Source organism: Orbicella faveolata, unplaced genomic scaffold (genome assembly GCF_042242905.1).
Source record: "Orbicella faveolata isolate gen_17 unplaced genomic scaffold, um_ofav_v1 contig_35, whole genome shotgun sequence".
Classification (NCBI taxonomy): Eukaryota; Metazoa; Cnidaria; class Anthozoa; order Scleractinia; family Merulinidae; genus Orbicella; species Orbicella faveolata.
In genome coordinates, this window is record NW_028301564.1 from 2530001 (window position 1) to 2537500 (window position 7500).

The window sequence follows — 7500 nt, forward strand, 5'->3', positions numbered from 1 at the left end:
TATAACAGCATATTCAAAGGCATACTCAAACAGCACATCAACAAAAGGAGAAGGAAAAAAAGAAAACCGCAGAAAGTCAAATGAAAGAAAGAGGAAGCTGACTGAAAACAACGTCCAACGAGTTTATGGAATCTGTGTTGGAAATCCGCTAGGAAATGATCTTCCACAATGCCTTGTGTACCCTCCTAGAACGGCCGTCCCGGAAGAGTGTATTAAAGTTGAGGATGTTGCCACGTCGTTATTTAGAGGAGATGGGCCATACATCGCACAGCTCTTGGAAGGGAATTATTTCACCAATGCTGCAAGAAGCAGAATCACCACCAACCTTGAGCAGGAAGTCAGAGATTATGTTTACACCTTCATGTACCCTGAAGAGTACACTCTGACGAAAAGCATTGCTGCTTCTTGCAGCATTGGTGAAAGAGACTCCCATAGCAGCACAAGCGGCGACGAAGAACTCGACGACAGCGAAGATGAAGATGAGTGCCAGTGAAAGTTGCATTCGAAAGTAACAGTGTTAAATACTTCTTTTCAATAGCTACAAATGCTTTTTGTCGCCAAACGTTTTTTTTAAAGCAGAAGGAAAGTTTGTAATAAATTTGTATCCTGCCTTCTATGTTTATTCTATAGCATTTTTTTGATATTCAAACATTATGCCATTTTAAAGTTTTACTAAAATATTTCACGTGACCCCCCCTTTTTCCCTTATTTTTTTGGGATGGCCCCCCCTCGAAAGCCATTTTTTTTCGCATGGCCCCCCCCCAAATCCCACCAGCCCCCCCTACCTCATAAAAAATGAACGGTCCCTTAAGTGCAAAGTTTCGCAGCAAAGACCCCGGCATTGTTGGGATGTTATAGGCCGTTCACCGTAAAAGTTTCACACAGTTAAGAGCAAACATTCGCAGCAAAGACCCCGGCATTGTTGGGATGTTACAGGCCGTTCACCGTAAAAGTTTCACACAGTTAAGTGCGAACATTCGCAGCAAAGACCCCGGCATTGTTGGGATGTTATAGGCCGTTCACCGTAAAAGTTTCACACAGTTAAGTGCAAAGTTTCGCAGCAAAGACCCCGGCATTGTTGGAATGTTAAAGGCCGTTCATAGTAAAAGTATTGCTATTAACAGCATCATTACTCGTTAACTCGTTAACAAAATGTATCAATCAGATCAATGTAATGTCATAAATATACACTGGACGATCAGCATAAAAGATTCACAAAGTTAATCTCGTGATTTCATCAACAAATTTGCTCATCTTTTCTCGCGTACCAGTCCATGACATCGGGTAACGTTTGCAGCATCTTTAGCTGTGCTTCTTATAGTTCACGCAGTTAATTTTACACCTGAAAAATGATATGTTTTAGAAAATTTAACATACTGCACAATCCCTCTTATATCGGCGTCCTCCCCTTGTCCACACACACACACACATGCATCCAAATACGCATACAGCCACGGACACATAATAATATACAAAACTGGTGATACTATCGGGCCCCTCAATGTAAGATCTAGATCAAGAACTATGTTCACAAAAATAGCTCATTCATGAGAGAATTCAATGAAATGTCTTAGATTTTAACTGATGTTACATTGCTGAAAATTACATTCCCTGGGGCAAGTCAAAGAAGCAAGGATTTAACTGTTTAAGAAAAATAATTGTGGAATAATTTTTTACCGCTCATTTCGTCATCAAACTATAACCCAGAAGCGTGAATTCAGTGAATGGTGTGAACTGGTTCCACGCCCCTCCCCTATTTTTTCGTGTGCCATGTTTCGCGCTTTGCCTAAGCTACATGAACTGAACCGTGCGATGATTGTTCCACCACAAAATCACTGTCTGCGCCATCATAAAAAGAAGGACAATAAGGCGAAATGTCTACATTTCCGGTAACTACGCAGGCATGCAAAATAACTTGTTCTCTAACAGAAACTGAATGTGCGAAAAACACGCGCGTTAACAAATGGGAACGCATAAGAAATTAAATTACACATTATTGTCCTGGCGCTATCGACACCGAAAGAACGAAATCTGGAATGACATGATTGCCTTCTGGTCTTTTCTCACCTTTGACATGGAAAGCCTTTGTATTCCCTTTTAAATCCCAAAGTACAGTACAATTAGCACTGAACTAGATCAATCAGGTGTGTTGGTCAACAGCTCTTTCAGGGCAAATTTTGGGCGATACCAAAAGGCAGCAATAGGTAATCAGCCTTCAGTTATATAAAGAACACGATCGGACTTCAGTAAAGAAACCGATGGAAACAATACTTTCTTACACCGGGAAAAAATAATCATTTCAATATCTCGTCAGTTGTCCAATACGCGGCAAATGTGTTTCAATAGCTCATGTTTTAACGTTCGACGCGTTAAAAAGCGGTCATCATCGACTGCAGCACCGGGATCGGATTTTACTGGTCGTTAAAATTATAGAATTGAAATTACACTTGGAAGTAGGATCACTGTGGATGAATGCACTGACAATTTCGAAAACCCTTCCAAGTTCTGAGACATATCAGGCCTTTTCTTGCTTTCACTGTCTTCACTGAAGCTGCACTTTCCGTTGGGTTTGAAATACAATACAGTGGCGAATACAGTTTGAAAACCTGCGCCGGCTTTTCCCGCACACATTGCTTAAACATTATCACTGAATATTAAATATATAGGCTGATTCAACTAGTTCAACTCCAAAGTAGTTCTTACCTGAACCTTTGAATTTATCAGTGGAGTCCTCAGAGTTCTCTGGCTGCCAAACCCTCAAACAACTGGTCGGCAAAATCTGATCGCGCTTGAAACCGACCGTTGGACACAAAATTATACGGGAACAATGTTTTAGTTACAAAATATTACGAGGTTACCCGAGTCTCACCGGGCCTCAGGCAAAAATGTGAAAAGACTGCACGAACCAACAAACGTCATCACCAGATAACCAGTTGTCTCAAGGTAGAACATGAAAGCAGCTAGAACAGACGATGATTTTCCGCGACCGGATCAACGGTGGTGAAACATGCAACTGAACGTGGGAAAAAGGAGCGTCAAGGGAAAAGAAACCGATCTAATTTCACACTATAAATGACAGCAGAACAGACTTCTATTGTTTGCTGGTAAATAAAACTTTAATAAACAACTAACATTATATTGTAAGCATGTTTTCAAACAAAAGGTCAAGCAGTCAGTGAGTGTCAAGTGACACACTTCAGTCAGTGATCGCATCCGGAATGTAATTTCCAGCCAGAACTGATTAGTAAAACCACAGTGTAAGCTATTTGAACACCAAAAAAAATTTTCCAGCTAGCTAGCTCTCGATAAGCTAAATTCTCAGCAAGATTCTGTTTAATACTAAAATTCCCAGCCAGCTCAACTTAAGTCTGCAGAGCGGATATTTTGCGGAGCGGATCCGACGGGTACTCCTGGAGACAAGCTGGATCGCATGCTGAAGGTCAGCATCCCACATTTCCACATCTCTCGTTGAAGATTGTTGTTTTCAGTAAGATACAGTACATATATATTGGTACTTTGGGGTCATCAGTCTCTTTCTCTTTGGTGAGTGCTTTTAAAACACCCAGTAAAAACTTGATTCACGGCATGGAAGCAAGATTTTTAAGTTCTAGTCCTCTTTAAAAGTAATTAAATCAATTATTCAAATCCAGGCCATCAGGGGGAATCTGCCATTGAAGCTGCCCTAAGTTAAGGTCCTGTTTATGGACCTTCCCCTTTGAAAATCGTGGGGGTGTTCTTTCAGGCAACACAGGTCCCATTTATATGGTCTCGGGTACCCGAGATAACCCTCCCCCTGAGGCAACTTTATCAAGTGTTTGTATGTGAAAATGTAGCCCCTGTAGGCCGTGTGAAAGTTGACCCTGCATGATTATTTGTAACTCTTATTGAATAATCAAATGTGCAACTATCCCTCTTTGTTTAAGTTTCCCTTAGTCATTTGATCAGAGTGGGTTTTGCTAAGTTAATTTTCTCTTCTTTGATACAAATTGCTGCTTTAAATCTTAAATCTAGGCATTACGTGACACTCGCTATGCCGAGAGTTGTTCCAGTTAGGCGAGCTAAAGTGTTTATGTATACTCAAAGAAAAGTTGTTGGTTACTTTACCTGCCAAGGTGAGTCAACTTGCCCACCTGAATTGTCTCGCCCCCAAGTCTGTTCGTGATCCTCGTGTAAACGGTTGGTTGAATTTTGCAAAGAAATAATTGAAAAGCTAGCTCTGCCAGGGTAACTCAGGGAAAGGGTTGTCTCTGGTACACAAGAGCCATTCTATTTTATTTCCATTTTCCCTCTTCCTTTTCCAACTGATTATGCGAGATATACTGTGGGTACTGGTGTTTGAGAGTGTCATCTTTATCACTACTGTGGAATGTACCTCACCTTACAGCCACCCCCGTTAACACAGCCACCTTGTTAGTATGGCCACCCTATTCTGGCTCAAACAAAAGCTCAGTCAGTCATTTTCTTTTTTATTAATTATATAGTCAGATTTTTGTGGCCTGTTGGTGACCAGATTAACAGAATTCTGGCACGTTGTAGGAGTAAAATTATTTATGCAATTTACAGTAAGCAACAGGCATCATTTTGATAGTGAAGTCCCATGCATACATGTAACTCTTGATTATTTTGAGATTTTATCTTTATTATGTCATCAAGGCAATAACATTTTGATTCCTGCTCCAGCGGGAGGAGGGGGGGGGGGGAACTCTCCTCTATGTGCTATATATAGCTATGTGCAGCCCCAAAGGGTATGGTTATTCAGCCGTTTTGGTCATAAATACTCTAGGGTAAGGCTTTTGCCCTCTAGTCTTTAATTTGGTATGTCTTTTAGAATAAGCTACCTCAATTTTCATCATTATCGATAAGACCATCAACAAAAGTCCTTCAAAACTTATGTTTAGGGCAACTGTAGCAGTCGCAACAGTCATAAATGGGGTAGGGAAAATTGCAGATTATGGTCTCAAATAGGTTAAGGGTCTAACTTTTGCGAAGAGGGCCACACTGACCCCCACCCAATTTTTCTGGGATGTACTAAACACATTTTCTTAGCAGTTACTACAGTCTTGCTTGAGCAAATCAAAATAGTACCTGCTGCTAGGTACTTTGTAAAAGTATAACCCCTCCAGAATCCTTCACAAAGTACATGTAATATCAGGTGCTAACAATGTTTTTTGCAGCTGCTTAAAATTTAGTATTAGATTGTACTGAACTGGTGCAGATTTAATATACATTTATTTAGATTTTCTGGACTTAGTTCACTTATTTTAAGACTACTCAGCAGCAACTAGTACCCCTTGTATGACCATGTGGTAACAGTATATTCCAAAAAAAAAAAAGTGTATATATTACTATCCTGCCTGGAAGAGTGTGTAGAGAGAGCACACAATGCAGTGCCCTACTGTATGTCTTCTGTTAGGTATAATAATCTTAAATTTAGAAGACTCATATTGATCTTTAAGAATTCACAAAAAAGTTGATGTCTTGACAACTCTCCTTTAGCTGTGTCACTTCATAATAAATTGGCAGTTTGGTATGTTGTAGCATAGGACTTTAATTAATTAAGTTATTGCACCGGAATCACAGAGGTCATGGGTTGGAATCCAGTTCACACCTAATTTTTTTTCAGGCTATAATTTCACCTTTGCTTAAGTTGTGTACAGTTGCAATGATCAATCATGTCTTTATAAGTTAATCAATGTATATACTTATACTGTAACATTTTATCTTAAAGCTTGTTTATTTGTTTTATTGTGTGGTTCTAGAAAATGTCCATACCCACCCCAAGGAGATTATTGGAAATTCCAAGGATGGGGAGGGTCTCAAAAGCCAAACTTTTTAAAGAAAAGTATTAATCAAAATTGGAATTTCCCTAGGGATGGGATGGGGAGATCTCTGTTTAATAAATACATAAATAATATGTACAGACCCATTATCTGATGTGAAGACTGTGCAACATATCCTGGCCAACGAGTTGCCAAGGTGTAGCATCCTTGTTATCAATTTCAAGTACCAAATTAAAGAAGATCAGCATGTTAGATGGGAGAGGGGAATTTTTCAAAATATCATAAACTAAAAATATATATATATTTTCCAAACTCAATCATGTTAGTAGTGTTGGAGTCTATTTATTCATTCATTCATTCATTCATTCATTCATTCATTTATTTATTTATTTATTAATGAATACCCATAAAGAGATAATTATACATTCTTGCAAATATTCTGGGAGTCTCCCACACACCATTTAGATCTTCCAGTCCCCCAAGAAAGTTATGAAATTTATTGTCCAAGTAAACTACTGAACCATGGGCTCCAGTGGGGACAGTGCTATTACGATGCAATTTGCAGATGTGCTACATAATATGAGCTCAACAGTTTTGTTACCAAGGCAAAAGACTGCATTTCAGACTGGTTCCGTAAAAAACCAAGCAGACAATCTAATTGGGCTACGCCAATCGTATAATTTATTCCAGGATTCAAGATTATTCGATCTAAAGAGGTAATACAAAATTCCATTGAGAAACCAAACAGACGATCGGAATATAAACGCAAACCTAAGTTACATTGTTTTAAGCCTGAGTTATAGTACTAAACTTACTTCTTTGACGATGTCCAATCAGATTGTTTTGCGGTTTGTCCAGGTCAGGCAACAGATAAACAGATTTGAAAACAGCAGAAAACGGGTCAGCGAAACGGGTCAGCAACGAAGGTGTTCACAGTGAAAATATCTGCGACAAAAAACTAACTTATCCAAGCTCAAAGGTCAATTGACCGTATCGGTTACGCGGCTAAATGTCAATCAAAAGGTATTTACGAAATCAAACGTCAATCAAATGCTAATTGTTCATATATCCCTTCCCTGATATTCTAGGCATTTCTGGCCTCCTTTGGAGTTCCATTTTGATATTTGCCAGCAAGCCTATTAAATAGTAAGGTCAAATTCATGGCCTTGATTAATGTTTTTCAAGCTGAAAATCACTGCATTATTGAAATTGGGTTAGAGGGGACTGGAAAAGATTGAGTTGCCAATTGGGAACATTTTTTTTATAGGAAAATGTTGTTGTTATTCATCGTGATAGATGCAATAATAAAGTGTATTATCGTTTGTCACATAATACACTTTATTATATTTTTTATAGCCATATCAGTGTGTTGCCTGTAGAACTTAATAAGGCTACCAAGTTTCAATGATCTCTGCTGTCTATTATGGTCTTACTGAGAGAACGATTATGCCATATTCAAATTTGATTTTGCCGCTTAGCGCTCTTTTTTTTACCGGATGTGACGTCATTTTTTGTTGGATGATTCAGGCACACAAAAAGTGCCAGGCGTCGCAGAGTGTTCTCTACGGGTCCGCAAATGATCCCAGGACCGCAAATGATCCCGGACCGCAAATGATCCCCAAATTGAACCGCAAATGATCCCAGACCGGAAATGATCCCCATATTGGACCGCAAATGATCCCGATCAAAAAATAAGGAATGGCATGGATTTATATCAGAG

At 39.2% G+C, this 7500-nt stretch overlaps 2 protein-coding genes and 1 long non-coding RNA gene across 3 annotated transcripts in view; all 3 read right to left on the reverse strand.

Annotated features, from left to right (window-relative positions):
* LOC149102635 (uncharacterized) overlaps positions 1-3405 on the reverse strand; it is an 8510-nt gene extending 5105 nt beyond the window's left edge. The window contains exon 1 of the long non-coding RNA XR_016201752.1: positions 2704-3405. This is a non-coding gene — a long non-coding RNA (uncharacterized LOC149102635). The remainder of the gene's footprint in view (positions 1-2703) is intronic.
* The window catches only part of LOC110048480 (scavenger receptor cysteine-rich domain-containing protein DMBT1-like), a 75939-nt gene that overhangs the window by 28127 nt on the left and 40312 nt on the right, over positions 1-7500 (reverse strand). The window lies entirely within an intron of this gene.
* LOC110048452 (tolloid-like protein 2) overlaps positions 1-7500 on the reverse strand; it is a 100725-nt gene that overhangs the window by 25029 nt on the left and 68196 nt on the right. The gene's annotated exons all lie outside the window — the stretch shown is intronic.